An 18784-nucleotide genomic window follows, 5' to 3' on the forward strand; every position below is an offset into this window, starting at 1 on the left:
TATCCATTTAGGGAGAGAAACAAAACAGGGAAATAATTGCCAACTGTCACAAAATTCAATATTCACCTAAAGCTTTTCCTTTTCTTCTTCTTCTTCTTTTTTTTTTTTTTTTCCAAGTAATTTGGAGACTTTGAGCAAAAGGCCCAATTCAGAGATTCCTCCTAAGCATTTCATGGCCAGCCAACAATAGCTGACTATGACCTGGGACAGGGGTGTAATAGGGGTGAGGAGAAGGGAGAGTGGGTGGGATCAGGGCACATGGTCAGTCCTCAGCAGAGCCATATGATCTCAGGATGCAAGCTGTAACCTCAGGGCGCCTAGCTTTAACTCTTAGCTCTGCTGCTTACTCATGTGTCACTTTGGGGGAACCCACTTCATGTCTCCAGGACACAGTTTTCTCATCTAACAAGAGTACCTGCCTCATATAGCTGAGGTGAAGATTTCCAAAGGGAACTCACATAACCTTCTTAGCACAGTGCCTGGCACATAGCAGACACTCAGTAGATTTATTTTTATGGCAAAGGCCCCGTAATTATGTGATGATTGCCTATTGAACATTGGAATCCAACAGAAGAGAGTTGCCATGGAGGTCATGAAGCTTCAGATATAGTTGAGAGCATCCAGTTTCTTTTACAAGTTTACTCATCCTCTGCCAAACTTGAGGACTGTTTTTTAATTTTATGGAGTTGTTGTGACCATATTAATAGGAGCTGTTATTAAAACCATGCTTATGCCAGACAGTCCATAGGTAAATGATCCTTTTTACCATGAAAAGGAAGATGAAGAGTAATTCACCTATTGCAGCACACTGTGCTAGGCACATAAAAATGACTTAAGGAGTGTGCATTCAGTTGAGTTGTATCACTGATGGCATTTTTCCTTGAAACCATGAATGTGAGAGAATGTTTATACAGTGGTTCTGATTAAAAATGATATAAAAAGACCGGCAAATACTTCATAAAATTTGTCCTATTTATGTTTAGGAAAAGAAGATACACATATGCATATGTGTAATTTTATATTTTATTTGTTATGATGAGCTTATAATAAGTATTTATAAGTATATATAATATAAGTATATTTATAATAATCACCCCAAATTCAGGTACCTATAAAAAGTATTGCAGAATTCCCTGGAAGTCCAGTGGTTAGGACTCTGCACTTTCACTGCCAAAGGCCCAGGTTCAGTCCCTGGCGGGGGAACTAAGAGCCCACAAGTTGAGCAGTGCAGCCAAAACAAACAAACAAAAAAGATTATATTTTCAAAAAAAAGTATTGCATAAACTCATAATTCAGGGGCACATTAGGATATGTAACTGTTCTAATTGGTAGAAAATTCATAGAAAATCTATGAAAAAATGTAAAAATATGTAGGCTTGAAAAAGGAACTAAAGCTAACACGAGGAAAATAATTTCAGAGCAATGGAAATTATTGTGGCAACTACGGGGATTTCTAACTGCTTGAACATTCTGCAGAACAAAAAACATCCTATTTCAAATTCCATAATCAGTCCAGAAAGTAATACTTTCTAGAACCCTGAATATCATAGGGAAATTTCTATCTTTCTTAAAACTTGCTCTGGTTTACAATCCCTGTGGGGTAGGCAATCCTCTAGGCTGAGAAATAGGTGCTTTTATGAACCAGCATCTAACCTCCCACCATAGCTTAGCCACAGATCAATGGTGCCCCCTTGAGCTATGGGCAAACTCCTTCTCTCGGAGCATGGGACATAGGAAGAGGTGAGATGGAAAGCCTCAAAATACTCCTGAAAGGAAAACTGTGTGGCCAACAAAAATCACAACCTAAAGATCAATCTGATACTGTTTGGGGAGTTATAAGTAATCCTTTAGATTTTTACGTGAATGTATTAATAATATGCTGTCATTAGCCTTTGTCCAGTTCAGATACTTTTCTTGTTCTTATCAGTGTAGATAAAACGAGGTAAACCAGATGCGAGAGAAAGCACGGGAACCCATCAGCTGTGCATCAGTCACCCAATTGTTCTCTGGCGGTGCTCATCTTGCCGGTCAGCCGGTCACGGAGGCCTCAGCTTTCATGTCAGTCTATCTGACTCTATTTGACAAAGCCAGTTGCACATGCTCTTCATAGAGACAGCAGATTACAGACAATACCACGCTAAAGAAATGCTACCTTCTAGCCACGGATACAATGAAAGCCATCCTGTTAGTCTGGGATATGCTTATTTCAAGGAGTCCCAGAAATGAGCTATGGCATGAAAGGCATCAATTTATCCTAGTTACAAAATCTCCCTGAAAAAGACCAAATTTAGCAGCAACAACTAAGTAACAATTGCATATGTCATAAAATAGTATAGATTCATCTGAAGAAGTAGCGAGAAAGACTTGATAACATGTAAGCAGCTAAATACGCTCCACTGCTTCCTGGAATACGTCCTTCCTGAGTTGTTAAAACTGAGCAAAATAATAGAAATCGGATGACTGAGGGTTAACTTGCTGGAATGTGACACAAATCTTAAAAACCCATTTTGCACTTTGCTATCTTCATGACTTAGGGAAGAGATTCTGATTTCACTTTGGCCTATAGCTATACAAGGAAAGATGCCATTTTAACAACTTAGTAATCTTTACTAAGATGTATGTGGCTTCAAGTTGCCGTAAAGTGCAAAACCTTTTTCTTTGTAATTTGAAATTAAACTATTAGAATCGAGTAAATGCCTTTGTTGATGTCAGAAGAATGGACTTTGAGTTTTATCCTCATGTTTAGGTCAGTGCATTGCACGGTGGTCAAGTCCCTCCCTGGCTGAGCAGCCCCAGAGTATCAGATAAAATGGCATTGTGGTCCAGTCCTATTTCTTTCCTGCTAGACTTAAAAACCTTAGTCTTTAATCTTGTAAAGTTAATGAATAAAACTGAAGCCTTTTCTCAGCTTCACTTCCCTTTAAAAATTGAAAAAAGTTACACTTTTTTTTTTTTTTTTTGGTAAGGATAGTTGATTTACAATATTGTGTTAGTCTCAGGTGGACTTATCTTTAAGACAGGCAATCTCATGCTCAGAGTGATGTCACACTAGGGCTGCTTTGTTGCTTCTCACTCTCTCTCTTCATTCCCACTCCTCTTGTCACTCAAATTTGAAAGCTTTTCATATTCTAAGATTATTTATTTACCTCTGTGAAACACATTCTCTAAAAACTTTTCCATGTCCAAATTAAATAGCTATCATTTTAATTCTGGTTTTAGTTGGAAAGGTACGAATCATCTGCTATATTTTAGTTTTCATCTTGTCGTGGGCAATTGCAGCAATATCTCTAAATTTTCCTGTGTGCGTATCTGTTCTCAGCCAATAGAACGCCTATCATTTCTCCTTGATTTGAAACCAATAAAATGGGATAATGCAAAGAGATTCATTAAAAACAAGGCAAGTATTCAGGGTTTTTCTGTCCACAGATCTGGTTCATCAAGTTCAAGCAGGGCCTGCTCTGTAGCAGAATTCTCCAGAAAACACACATTAGTCCCTGGTCACTAGCAAACTATTCAACACTTTTTGGGATATCTACTGTAACTATAATCACCAACATCTAAATCTTGATAGTGTCTACATTATAGTACCAAATGTTTTATATTTTTTCCCAATTGTAATAGTACTCAACAAAATTTAATTACTAGAGGAAATCATTAAACAGAAAGCCCCCAGTAACTCCCCCACCCTGTCGATTTCCTGGAAAATCCCTCTCAACAATTTGAGGTCTAATCCCCTCCCTAACATGTTCTTTTTTTTTTTTTTTATTAATTTATTTTTTTTTTAAATTTTTGGCTGTGTTGGGTCTTCGTTTCTGTGCGAGGGCTTTCTCTAGTTGTGGCAAGCGGGGGCCACTCTTCATCGCGGTGCACGGGCCTCTCACTATCGCGGCCTCTCTTGTTGCAGAGCACAGGCTCCAGACACGCAGGCTCAGTAGTTGTGGCTCACGGGCCTAGTTGCTCCGCGGCATGTGGGATCTTTCCAGACCAGGGCTCGAACCCGTGTCCCCTGCATTGGCAGGCAGATTCTCAACCACTGTGCCACCAGGGAAGCCCCTGTTCTTATTTATTTTTATACCCCCCAAAATGTGTGTTTTCAAGAGGAATGTGGTATCATGTGTACTAATTTATAATCTGCTTCACCAACCTCTTCCACACCAAGATGTTTCCATGTGTTTCAGAAGAGCACTACGTTTTAAAACTCATTTTGGAGGAAGAAAGAAAACCTCATTTTGTAGAGTGTTTGCCTTCAAAAATATCTAATGTAACTCCAAATATCTACCAAATGTCTGCACCCTACAAGCATTCAATATGAAGTCAGAGGGAATAACGGCTCTCTGCCTCTCTTTCCATATCCCTTCTTTTCAGTCCTCACTCTTTTCTTCTTCACTTCTAACCCAGCATCTCGACTTTTTTTCTAAGTACATGTTACATGACATTTCTTATTTTAAAAGTTCGATTTGTTGCAGGAGATTATCCTTTCCATCACAGCAAGAGTAAATGATTTACTGTGAGCCACTTTCGTTCCATTTAAATGTTTCTTTGAAAAAATGAAGAATTTGGATGCACAAAACATGCTTGTATTCAGATGATATGAAAATTTGTATAAGGATATCTATCTTGTCTCAAGTCTTCTGTTTCTCTCTCTTTCTCTTCTTTCTTTTTCTCACTGTGGTAACCAGGGCATAAGGGCAGCTGGAACATGTGGCTTTTTATTTGATCAAGGGTAATGATCAACCAAGCCCAGAGGAAGGCAGGTCAGCTTTCCTAGTTCACCTGCGACATAGAATCTTTTTACGTGCTCTCCAATTGTGAGTCCATCTGTGCCATCATTAAGAAGGAAAAACCTACAGAAATAAAGGGGCTGAATGTAACAGGAACTGGATATTTAAAGTTGATTTGAATATGCATTTGCAGGGACTGACGCTCTATGAATCGAAGTGTGTCCTTTACTCATTTCTGTGAAGCAAAAGAGCCATAGATTGGTTGCTTTTCTTGTTGGCTTGCTTATCTTACTTATAATTTTCTTCTCTTACATCATCGTTTTTGTCTTTGCATGTATCTTTTTTCTTTGTTGGATTTTAAGCAGAGGACAAAAGTCTCAGGACTACATAAAGAAACAACAAAATATTTGTATGTTCTCTGCAATATATGTTTGCTAATCATAGCTCCCAGAACAAATGATGTTGATTTGTGAAGAATGATAAAGGGGAGAAATTCATTCCAGGGCTCCTTAGGTAGTTGCTATTCTAGTACACTTCTTCCAGCACTTGAGGAAAATTTATACAGTATCTTGTAATTTCTATGGATTCTGACTGTTTTTCAGATACAAGCTATTCAAAGGTGTTGATACATCAGATTTCCCAAGTTTCTGCTGGAAAAACTTATTAAACACTGTGGGATTCCAGGCCATTCTGATGCTACGAGCACCTTTCTTGCCCATATCTGATTCCTTATGCTGTTTCTGGAGCTCAGGACTGAGATGTTAATTATTGGTAGTGTTCTCTGTAAAGACAAGCACAAGAAAATAAAATGAGGTAAGGTACACCTGCCGGTGGTTGCTGGCCCTGGAAGCCTTGTGTTACCACACCTCAGGATAATAATACCTGGAGCTTAACAATAAATGTTGGTTGACACATTGACTGATTACTTCAATAGAAGCTTCTAGAACTGCTGTTGGAAAGTAGTGATAATTGGCTATGGGGTAAAGGGAGTGGATTAAAAAAATTGTCGTATCAGCTATGAAGTTCAGAAGAAAAAGATGGGAAAAGAGAAATAGGAGATGGACATTGATAAAAGGTGAGATTATTAGGAATGAGGAGAAGATAAAGGAAACTAAGGAAGTCACATGACATTCTCACAGGCTGTTTTGATGTTGCTATTTTCACATTATGACCATTTTAAATTTTATATACATTAAAAAGACAAAGAGTTAAAATTTCAGCTTGTAAGAACTACCACATAATAAGCATAGCAGGACATCTTCACCACATGTCTAACCCTCTGTCCTCCAGGTCACACGTGGAGGTGGAGGAGTGAGTCTGAGAGATGGGCCGGGGGTCAGGAACGGAGTAAGAATGCCTACTGTGCATTCTCCTAGGAAATTAAAAAGCCAAAAGTTTAATATCTGCCTTTAGACTAGTTGAACGTGTCTATGGCTTGTTATTGCTATATCAGAGCTTCACCTAAGGGCCAGGAGAACAATATATCTTTGTGTGTTCTCTTTATATGTGTGTGTAATGCAGTGGCTTACAAAGTACTCTAGTTCAATTCAGCCAGTCAGGAAGTCCAGGAGATGTGCTCATTCACTTAGATTTTGTGGACATCTCTACCTTATCATGAAGATTTTGTGGCTGTGTTGCTTTAATAACTGAGCTTGTCTTTTGGACGAGGAAAACCCAATCATGAGGTCACTTTATTGCTGGTGTAGCAATAAAGAAAGAAGTACACAACCAAATAGAGAATTCTTTCTGTTTGGATTCTGCTTTCAGCCACCAATCACCAGGTTCATTTCATTTTTCTTCTGTTGGGATTTTGCTTGAGAACTTGGAAGAGCAAGGCTCACAAATGAATGGGTCGATTGCAGGTCCTGCCAAAGTATGTGAATAGATAATAGCATGTAAATAGAGAGTGTCATGGTAGGTTAGTGAGAAAATAAAAACAGTAATAATCAGTGCATCCCACTAATGCACTCAAGCCTGGATCAGGACACCCCATCCAGTATGTCACTGCATCTGTTGTCTCCATCACTTCTATACCTTCAATGTCTTCCTCTCTGTGGTTTCTCTGTAGTCTGTAAGTATGCTTAAATGTTTCCAAGTCAAAAAGAAGAAAAACAAATAGCCCTCTTTCAATCCTGTAGGAAACGTTTTTAAGGGTGTTCCACACTCATTGTCTTCCTTTTCTCACTTCCTATTTATAACTCAATCCAAACCCATACAAGCTGGCTTTCGCTCAGAACCCTCCACTCAAACAGCCCTTGCAAAGCCCACCAATTTCCATATTGACAAACTCAATAGATATTTTTCAAACCTTTTCTTAATGGAGTGTTTATGCTGTGTTTGCCACTATAGATCATTATATAGTCTTGAAACTCTCCACTTCCTTGACTTTCCCCTTTCTCTGCTCTCAGCTTTGACCATCAGTCTCCTTCATGGATTCTTTCTCTGTGTCTCCTCTTTAAACACAGGATTTTTCTCTGGGATCTTCTTTTGGTCCACTGCTCTGTTTAGTCTATAAATTCTCCCTGAGCAATAATTTTGACACTTAGAGTTTTAACTAACACCTTATCTTAAGACCATCAAGGACATATTTCCAGCCTTTATTGTTCCCCTGAATTTTAGACCAGAAATAGGCCAATCTAGGCATACTCCAAAAGCACCTCAAAATTAATGTGCATATAATGATTATGTTTCTTGTCAGCCTTCAACTTTATATCCCTCACAGAAACACTACAATCCCTTCTATATTTCTTAATTGGTTAATGATATCACCACATACCAAGTCTCCTGGATCAGCCCTTTTCTCTCCCATCACTCTTACCACCACCATCTTCCACATCCAATTAATCAAGCCTTATCTTTTCTTGTTTTTAACCTATTGAATTCATGACAAGAGTTCAGGCCTTAGCTATTTTTTTTAACCTAGAATATTAGTAGTATCTCCCTCACTGATTATACAGATTGTAGTAACCGAAGGAATGCCATGCACAGCTTTTATGTGACACACGGGGCTTCCTCCCATGAGTTACCTGTACTCTAGCAGACCCATGAACACATAGACCTGCCTCAAAAGACCCAGTCCAAGCAAAAGTATTATATATATATATAATATTAATATAATATTATATATATAATATATATATATATATAATAAAAGTACAATAATATAATTTAGAAAAGTCCTTGATTGTTGGACATTGTTGTTTGCACTGACCTTGGGTGGAAAACTGGATTTATTTCTTCACAGGGATGTGCAGAAGATGTGTCGGAATCATTCCTTTTCTATAACGGAATGTGCGATAGATCTATCCATGAAAGCAGAAGGCAGATGAGTTGCTAGGCTATTGAGAGGTGTGTTTGCATGGATAAATAATTTCAAGGGAGGAAGCCATGTGTTTATAACCTCATCAATATTAACTGAACTTGAAAGAGTGAATTGTGATGCTGACATTGACAGGGAATCAAATCATGACCCCACAGTGCCTGAATTTCACTAAGCGCGGCTGCTTAATGGCATTTAGCCTCACTTCAGTTCTACTTGCCTGTGTTCCCCATGGTGCACTGTGTTCACGTCTCTTGCCTAGACTATTGTCATATCCTCATGGATATATGAACATGATGTTTGTGTTTCAGAGGTCTTCTTTGGCAATTAGGAAAACAAGACTATTTTGTGATTGTCTATCTTAAAGGAATCATAAAGCAGTTTCTTCTAACGTTCAGCATGAATGTTAATGTAATATGTTAAAAAATAGTTAAAGACAATTTAGGTGATACAAACAAATTTTATTTAACACCCCATGAAATGGACAGTCTCCATGCTAAGAACTGCAAAATGAGAAGGCAGGAAGCTTTTACAGGATAAAGAATAAGGAACAAAGAAGTATGTCTAGAGCTAAGAGCTGACTTGGTGTTTTAGGATTGGCTGACTGGTTATACTGCATTTCTGGTCAAGCAGAGTATTTACAGGGACACTAAAGTTATCTAAATTTCAGTTTGCTGACATGGCACCCTGGGCAGAAGTGGCTCCATCTTGGGCCTAGAAATTTATTTCAATAAATATATTACATAGGGTTGTTGTGAGGGTTAAAAGAACTCATCCAGTGTCTGTATTATTAATGTTTTGGAAATAATTTCATTTAAGAATATTTAAACAGTTTAGTCATTTCCTAGGAGTCTGATTTTGAGCACTTTTAGTGTGACATTCATTTTCCTCACCTCCAAAGTAGGCAGGTAAAAATCGTTGTGGGGATATAGTCATAGTCTAGGCATGCCAAGTTCCAGACATGCTAAGAGCTGGCCAGGATGCTACAGTGGTTTTGTGTCCTGGATATCAGACATGCTGAAAGTAGCTGGGAAATTTAGTCTGTCAACTGGATGATTCCTTATGCTAGAAAAAAAATCAAATGTATATGTTTACATGTTGGGGTTCGATGAAAACAATGCTGAATTAGAAAACATTCTAGACCATACTATTTCCAGTGAACCAGGAAATCATTATCTTTTTCTTTTTTTTAAGTTTAGCAGCCTCTTAAACATTCAATACTAGGGAATTGGTTAAGTAAGTTATAGCATGTCCATATGAAGAAATTCTACACAGCTACCAAAAATCTTCTGTCAAAGAAAATTAAATAACATAGAAAACATGTTCATCGTATAATAGTAAGTGCAAACCAGTATGCACAGAGAGATGCTTTTAAATCATGTATGCATATAGGCATGTGCATGTGTGAAAAATTGTGTTTATAGATTTTATTTATGAGAGGCAGGATTATGTGTAGATCCCCCTGCCCTTATTTTACATTTCTGAGCATCTTTTGCTTTGGTAATTAAGAAAAATATTTAAATTTCTGCAAAGAAGAAAGACATTCTTTTCCATTCTATCTAACAAAATCATTTATTACTGCCTAACTAACCTCCCTAGAGATATAAATATTTGCTAATGAGACTTAAATAACCCTTTGACTCTCAAAAGCATATATTTTATTCAACTCACTGCTGAACTAACATCTGTGGGTAAAGTTTTAATTTTTAAAACTGAATAGGCGCTCCCCTCTTATGGTTTATTTTTCTCTGTTGTAACTCAAGAAATAATTATGAAATATTTAAATTTACTAAAAAGTACACAGAACAACATAATACACATCAGTGTATCTATCACCAAACTTTAACCAATATATAACATTTTGCCATATTTGTTTCACACCTTTTTTAAAGAAGCAAAGTGCTTAAGGTATTATCAAACCTTTGTCCAGTCTTATTCCTCTGCTTCTCTCACCAAAGGTAATCATTACACTGAAAATAATACATATACCTCCCAACCACATATTTTTACTTTTACCACATATGTATACATAAAAACAAATAGTTTTGTTTTATGGTTTTAAATTTACATAAATATTAAACTTTATTCTTTCGAACTTGCTTTTTTCACTTAACATGATCTTTTCATGACTTATTCCTAATACATGTAGATTTAATACACTAATTTTGCCTGAATATAGTATTCCATTGCATGAATTCTTTTTTTTCTTATCCATCCATCTATTGATGGTCAATTAAGTTGATTCTAATTTTTTTTCCTTTTACAAATAATGCTGTTAAGAACATCTTACCATCTTTCTACTCGAGCAAAAGTGCAAGAGTTTATTTAGGATGTATATCTGGATTGCATGACTTACAAAGGCATCTTCCAAGCCTCCCCAGTCAAGCAATCAATGAATTAATCAATATTTACTGAGGGCTTAGGCTATTAAAATAGATAACTAGATCTTAGTTCTTAGAATCCACTTGTGTTTCAACTCTGATTGAAAATGAAATAAAATCTAAAGACAAAAAAATAGCACAACTTTCTTCTCCAAGAATGCTTCTGATTGGTGACTGTGCCAGGACAAGCCCACCCTCAGTAAATTTTCATACTTTGTGCAGTTCTGGGGCCCTGTTAGATGACCAGCCTGGCTCTGACCTCATTATGTTATTTGATGCACAGCATCTTGAACGGAAAAGTGAGTATTCATTCTGAATTTAAAGGTGTTTATTACATGCACTTTAATTAAACATGTATTTTCTGTGGAAATACATCAAAAAGCCTAACGATCACCTCAGCCAGCCCAGAGTTTATAGCCTAGTTCAGGAGACAGCAACTAACATGATAAGTATCATGTTGGAAAAATATAGAACTTAAAGGGACTGTATAGGAGGGACCTTAACCTGGACTTTGGGGTTTCAAGAGTGATTTCTTAGAGAATGTAAATCTATACAGGAAGGTTGAGTAAGAATCAGTCAAACACAGAAGAGGCAGAAGGAAGAGGAAGAGAGTTTATTGCATTTATTAAATTCCTATATATTAACTTTTTAAAAATCTCAAGCTTAGACTCCGTTAAGCCTCTATCTGCCTGTACGTCATTGAGGTCTATCAAGGTCTATTTCCTCAGTCTTTCAATATCACTTTGTCACACATTAGGAAGACTGATAAATGAGCCAAAAATTTCCATTAAATAAGGCTTCCTTCAATGTTGTTTGTGTCAAATGCTAACATCCTGAAATATCTTAGAGCCATTAAATCTATTGATTTTTATAAGCATTTCATCTCTTTTGATCATTTATTATTCGTATTTCTACACTTTCTACTCTGACCACAAAACATAAAGGAAATCCCAGTACCTACACAGTGATTATTTTCGACATCTAAATATCCTCTGAAGCTTCCAGTTACAGACAAATTTCCAAAGAGCATATACATTATATTGATTAATGTTAGGTCCAAGCAGGAAAAGCGAAAAAGCTTTAGACCCGTGCTGACGAGTTTGGGCCCTGTTCCGAGGTCAGAGAAGAGCCAGAGGAAAATCTTGAGCAGCAGTGCAGTTTGTGTTGAAGGCAGCTCCCTCTGGAAGTGATGGAGAAACTGATCGAGTTGGGGCTAATACCATAATCCTGATAAGAGATGAGAGTCTGCACTGGGATCTTGTCTATGAGGATGAGGAGGAGATGAGAGCTCAGAAAGATAACCAGAGGAATAGAGCGACTGGAAGAGGGGGCAGTGAGGGGGAATTTAGGATGTCTTCCAGGTTTCTGGCTTCCATAGCTCTGTAATGATGAGAGGGAAAACATGGTGAGGACACAATCTGAGAATGAAGCCAATGGCTCCTGCTCCGTACATGCTGAGCTTTGGGTGCCTACAGAACATCTTGGAGGAGATGTTCAATAATTAACAACTGGATGGTCAGCTCAGTAGCTTGGGAGAGTGCTTTTGGCTGGGGTGGTTCTCCGTCCTGGGAAGCAGCAGCATAGCACAGGCAGATCAGCTCGGTGCTTTGCGATGACCTAGAGGGGTGGGATGGGGAGGGTGGGAGGGAGGCTCAAGAGGGAGGGGATATGGGGATGTATGTATGCATATGGCTGATTCACTCTGGTGTACAACAGAAACTAACACAGTACTGTGAAGCAATTATACTCCAATAAAGATCTATTAAAAAATAATAATAAAACAGAGAAGAGAAAGCTTGTCCCTAACTTTGCAGTTATGAAGGTATTAGAAATATCCAACACAATGATAATTTCTGATTATAAATTTAACTATTTACATTTTAAAAATACTAATTTAATTGACTTTTAATGGGGAATACAATTAATCAATGAAAAATATTTTCTTCCTGATAGAAATTTTCATAGAAAAATCTCATATTTTTATGGCTGGGTATTATAGGTCTGAAAACAAAGGCAATCAGACTGAAATAAATATTGACAATTTCCTCCCAGAATTATTGATTCATAGAGGAAGAATCTGCGTCATTGTATGAAACTAGCAAAATATGTATAAACACAAATTATTTTTTTAAATTTTAATATATATTAAAAAAAATTTTTTTTTAATTTTTATTTTCTTTCTTTATTTATTTTTGGCTGTGTTGGGTATTCGTTGCTGCACGCAGGCTTTCTCTAGCTGCGGCAAGCGGGGGCTACTCTTCATTGCGGTGTGTGGGCTTCTCATTGTGGTGGCTTCTCTTGTTGCAGAGCACAGGCTCTAGGCACGCGGCCTCAGTAGTTGTGGCTTGCGGGCTCTAGAGCGCAGGCTCAGTAGTTGTGGCGCACGGGCTTAGTTGCTCCGTGGCATGTGGGATCTTCCCGGACCAGGGATCAAACCCGTGTCCCCTGCATTGGCAGGTAGATTCTTATCCACTGCGCCACCCGGGAAGCCCAGTTATTTTAAAATATTTCTTATAATTATGTTTTTATATCTAACAATCAGATCATACTGTATTCTGTGGATGTCATTTCTATAAAACCATATTGGAGTAGTTAATGATTTACCACGTTTTATTTTTTTCCTTTACTTTTACATAGTAAATTCTTATTTAACTACACTGGCCTAAGTTATCTTGCTAGATAACTCTAGCAATAGAGCCGTCTATATTACACATAAAGACACACAAGAAGAGTTTGCACTGCATGAAAGCAACGCAAACTGATTTCATGGGATTTGAATAATAATTAACAAGAGTCACCATTTATTGAGTCTGTGCAGTGTCAGAAACCACCATGCTAAATATTTCATAAACATTAATTAGCTCCGTTAATCCTCACAAAAACCTTTTATGGTAGATAAAATTATTAAGCCCATTTTACAGATGAGAAAACTGAGTCTCGGAGAAGTTATTTAACTTGTCATACAGCTAATGTGGTTTCAAACATAGATTTGTCTGACTCTGTCATAAATGTTTTAAATTGCTACATATTTTGCCTCTACTTTGAAATCCTATTTTATGTTACTCCTGTTTTCATAATATAACAGAAACTTGAACAACCACATCAATGCTTACTTCAGTATAAAGATAAGTCTGTGGTTCCTGTGATGGTGCCTTTCCTGGGATAACTCAAGTCTATTCTACATCATCCTGATCTTCTTAGTCCCTGCTGCACTCTGAACTTTTGATGGTCACGTGTTCTCAAATGCAAGGAGCCCACGAAACGCTATTCAGGAGTTTCACTAGGGCAAGTCAGTTAGCACTGAAGCATGTGTCAAAGACAAGCTATTCTTTTTGGTTTCCAGAATTCACTAGTCAGTTCTTGGCCACTTTTCCCTTATACTCCCTGGGGAGCATCAGGATGTGAGAGAACCCCCGATATGCCAGGAGGTTCTCTTTCACCCAAGGATCAGTGTTTCCTCAAGGGCTCCCTCTGCTAGTTTGATGTCCCAGTGCCTCTTACCCCTCGGGCAACAGAATACTCAGCTTCCTGTGAAAATACATCAAGGACCATCTTTAGGTACATATTCTAGGTGAAGTTTCTTTCAGTAGTGGAGAGTTGAAATGAATATTATAAATTGTAGAGCTATCCAAATGAGGTGTAGTGAGTGAAAAACAGTACATGTGTTGGGAGAGGGGATGGCAAATAATACAAAATATTACCTCAAAAATTCAAAGGCAAGAAATCTTTCCATTTTATAAACTATGGCAACAGGGTTTCCCTAGTGGCACAGTTAAGAATCTGCCTGCAATGCAGGGGACACGGGTTCGAGCCCTGGTCCAGGAAGATCCCACGTGCCGCGGAGCAACTAAGCCCGTGCGCCACAACTACTGAGCCTGCACTCTAGAGCCCACAAGCCACAACTACTGAGCCCGCGTACCACAACTACTGAAGCCCACGCGCCTATAGCCCGTGCTCCGCAACAAGAGAAGCCACCATAATGAGAAGCCCGCGCACCGCAACGAAGAGTAGCCCCCGCTCGCCGCAACTAGAGAAAGCCCGCGCACAGCAACGAAGGCCCAACACAGCCAAAAAATAAAATAAATGAAATAAATAAATTTATTTTAAAAATATGGAAACAGTTCTGTTTTCCATAGAGGTCATGTATAAGGCATTAATAAGCTAAAGTACTCAAAGCTAAATGACAAATCTTGATTAACAAACTGCCCATGAAGCTCATATTTGCCTCCGTGTGTTTAAAGATGCTTGAGGGCTGTAAATCTCTGACCGTCATTCTATTGATTGGTAAGAACACCACCCTTGTTTTTAACTAATAAAAACAACGGTTTCTCTTTACTTTAGAGCAGGTATCATATTGAGCAGTTAATTTTTCACTTTTGTAAATGTGTTCCTCACCCAGTTTTACCTGAAGACCCTACAACATCTATTTTAAGAAAAGAGGTAAAGTCACCACACCACACTAAGAAACCTTGGTTTTCACCTTCTCTTCACCTTTAGTTCCATTCAACTTTAGGGTTAAAATTAATCACGTCAGCAGTATAGAAAAATGCCACTTAAAAGCATTAACATAGTTTTCCTTTCCATGATATTTAAATATTTCCCTGATAGTTCAAGGGAGGAAGTCTGGGACTGAATTTGTGGAAAAAGAATAGTGAGTTCTATTAAAGCTTATTTTATTGGCTGAAATCATCATTTTTGAAAAGAGACCTTAATTAAGACCCTCATGAAGAAAACCAAAACCTAAAACTAATACAATGTTATATGTCAAATATATCCCAATAACAAAAAAGAAAACCATGAGATTAATTTCTTTAATTATGTGTTGTCATGGAACACATAAAGGGGCTTAAAGGCTATTTTTAATAGCAGATTCTAAGAAAGCAATGCTGTTCTCATGACGAAAATATTTTAGCATTTCAGACTTTATAAACATCTCAGCTTGACATTCTTACCAGCCTCTTCTCATACTTTATAGATCTTTACAATTATATAAGTTTCTCATGTTTTATCAGTAAGTCACCACAATCATGAAAGCCTCAGGAGGGTCTTTCTAGACTCATTCTGGCCACTTTTCCAAGCCCTCCATGCTCTGTCACCTCTTTTCATCTTTTGCTTCCAGTCATAGGTTCCGTACGTGCTGGATTCCTGTCCTGAACTTGTCCTGCCTGCTCATCCCTCCCTCACCACAACTTCCTTCCTCAGCATCCCCTACTTCCTGCTTTTTCCTCAGTCTCAGTATATCACTTCTTTCAAGAAGTTTCCCTGACCAGGTCTCCCACCTTATCCTTGCCCAGTATGCATCTCCAGGAGCTCAATTCTTGTTTTAATTTCTCTGAGATCCTTCACTTCTTTTCACAATTTCAACTAATTACTTCTTAACAGTAACCAGTTGTGTAAGGTCCATGAGGGAGGGACCTTGTCTGTTCTTGTTATCACCAGTGTGAGCGACACATTTGTTAAAATGTGGGATAAAATGGAGTATCTCTTGGCACTTTCAACACATTAACCCATTAACAAAACCTAACCAAGCCTGGGCTTCCCTGGTGGCGCAGTGGTTGAGAATCTGCCTGCCAATGCAGGGGACACGGGTTCGAGCCCTGGTCTGGGAAGATCCCACATGCCACGGAGCAACTGGGCCCGTGAGCCACAATTGCTGAGCCTGTGCGTCTGGAGCCTGTGCTCCGCAACAAGAGAGGCCGCGATGGTGAGAGGCCCGCGCACCGCGATGAAGAGTGGTCCCCACTTGCCACAGCTAGAGAAAGCCCTCACACAGAAACTAAGACCCAACACAGTCATAAATAAATAAATAAATAAAAAGAACGTGAATTTCTTTAAAAAAAAAAACCTAACCAAGCCTGAGAATACTACCCAGACATTTCATTAAGAATACTCAAGCAATAAGTAAATTTTAAGTCTTGAGAGTAAATGAAATATTTGTAAATAATGAGATAAAGTTTTTAATAGGAACAGGAATCTATGTTTTTAGTTGTGCTATTTAGAAATATAACAGTATTACGCTCTTCATGCTTCAATTTTCTTTGATTATTGAGTTGCTTTGTTATTATTTTACAGAGTAATAAATAATACAGTATACACACAGACACAAAGAAAAAGCTTCCCATGCTACTTAATGGGCAGAGAGGCTTTTACTAGATCCTCTGCTGTTGATAAGTAAAAAGGTCAAACTACTGTTAATGAGTGGTGAATTTTATCTTCCTAAACATCTGCATGAATATGATTGAAATTATAGACATTAGAAGAGAAATTTGGGGAAAAATCAGAGATGTCTCCAACTGGATTAGATTCTACAAAAAAACTAAATTATTTTGCTCATTCTGGAAATAGACTTTTTAAAATGGGAAGCATTTCTACCATAGTATTATGTAGCCAATATCAACAAAAATTAAACACTATTTATAAGATTTTGATATTAGAAAACTAATCAAAGACCTTTTTACCAATCAGAACAGAGATAAGACCTTATTTTGTAATCAGATATCTCAAAATTAGCGAATAGATTGTTCACTGGAGTCTACTTAAAACTATCAATCTTTCCCAGCCATTGCTAATGCCTATAATCAAGGAGTAACTGAAATTTATTTTCTTTTCATTTAATCAGTGTGCTTTTGGAACAGACAGGTTGTGTTCTCTGCCATTTACAAACTCAAGGATTTAATTTAGAATTCAATAATTGAGTGAGATAGTGTAATGACCTTTTATATAAATTCATCATTTCTTATCATTCCCAAAGCACAAAATGTCCCGTATGCCATAATCATTATTGTTTACTTTTCTGGAAGGTTTTTGTTTAAATTTCTATAACTCACCTAGGATTGTAAATCTGCCTTCAAAATACTGTATGAACAGTTTATTACTCCAGGCCTTATAAGAGCTCATAGCTGTTATTGTGAGACTTGTATGACAATTAATTTCACTCCCTTTTACTCAGATTTATAAAGAAATCTGAGTACCTGTAATATCCCTTTCCAGGAAGTTTGGACATACTCTCATTTGCCTCCCGCTTTTTTGAAAAGATGAAACTTTGGATTTGGGTTTCAGAATTCATTTATCTCAAAGTCTCTTCCTTTCTTTCTTTCTTTTCTTTCTTTCTTCTTTCTCTCTTTTTTAAAGATTTTTTTGATGTGTACCATTTTTAAAGTCTTTATTGAATTTGTTACAATATTCCTTCTGTTTTATGTTTTGTTTTTTTGGCTGAGAGGCATGTGGGATCTTAACTCCCCCACCAGGGATCGCACCCCATTGGAAGGCGAAGTCTTAACCACTGGACCACCAAAGAATTCTCCCTTCCCTCCCTCCCTCCCTTCCTTCCTTCCTTCCTTCCTTCCTTCCTTCCTTCCTTCCTTCCTTCCTTCTTTCCTTCCTTTCCTTCCTCCCTCCCTCCCTTCCATCTGTCCTTCCTTCCTTTCCTCCCTCCCTCCCTCCTTCCTTCTTTTCTTTTCACTTTCCCTCCTTCCTTCCTTCCTTCTCTTTTTTCTTGGGGGTGAGAGGTGAGGGGAGAGATAATGCACCATCTGAGCTGATTTTCAAGGATTGGCAGTATTCTTTGTCCTATTTTTGTGGACTGCATTTGTATAAGCATAAATCAGTGATCCAAAAACATAATCAGTGAGCCTCTAATTTATTGCTTATCATGTTTTTCTGAAGAAGAGGAAACACATACTATTGTGGACTTGGGGGTGTAGTCAGAGCAGCTCTACTCTGGATGGCTAAACAGAGCCCATGTCCTTCAAGGGCTCCCAGGGCAAATCTGAATGGAAAGAGGAGGATTTGGCATTGTTCCTCACTGGTCAGGATGGCACAGGCACAGCTCTGGGACTGTCTCAGCACCCTGTTAGAGGGGCCCACCCATTGCTGCCTGCTGGACCCCTCTCCCAACTCAGCTTCTTTCTAGCTCTCCTTCTTTTCTTTCTCTCTGCTTCTGGCCTTACTCCTCTGCCTGTTTGTTTCTCTAGGTTGTGTGTGTGAGTTTCTCAGTCACAGTTCCTGAAGAGATGATCTGATTAGTTAAATAACATTTAATACAGATTGCCATTATTGGGCAAAGTTTTGGGGCAATCCCCTCACAGCCTAGTGGTCTACGTCTATTTCTCCATAGAGCATTACTGGCTTTTGAAGGGGGACAGTTCTTCAGATCTCTCCCACACACTGCAGGATATTCACACCCCTGGTCCTGACACTAAATGTCAGTGCACCTGCCCTCTTTAGGCACCATGCCAATGAAAAATATCCCCCTTCCCATTTCCAAAATAAGCTTTTGATCTGGGCAACCTTGAGAGTCCCATGGGCTCTTTTCTCTCAAAGTAGAAACAAAGAGAAAGATTTTACCTCACAACTGTAATTGA

The 18784-nt window shown here is 38.2% G+C and overlaps 1 long non-coding RNA gene across 1 annotated transcript; it reads right to left on the bottom strand.

The window, feature by feature from the left end:
* Positions 1–923: 923 nt before the first annotated feature.
* LOC309667216 lies at positions 924–17554 on the bottom strand. The gene is made up of 2 exons (XR_014267630.1): positions 16267–17554; positions 924–15941 (listed from the first exon to the last, which is right to left on the bottom strand). It is a non-coding gene; the product is annotated as an uncharacterized lncRNA (long non-coding RNA).
* Positions 17555–18784: the final 1230 nt, after the last annotated feature.

Source organism: Balaenoptera physalus (genome assembly GCF_965194825.1).
Source record: "Balaenoptera physalus genome assembly, chromosome: 9".
Taxonomy (NCBI): domain Eukaryota; kingdom Metazoa; phylum Chordata; class Mammalia; order Artiodactyla; family Balaenopteridae; genus Balaenoptera; species Balaenoptera physalus.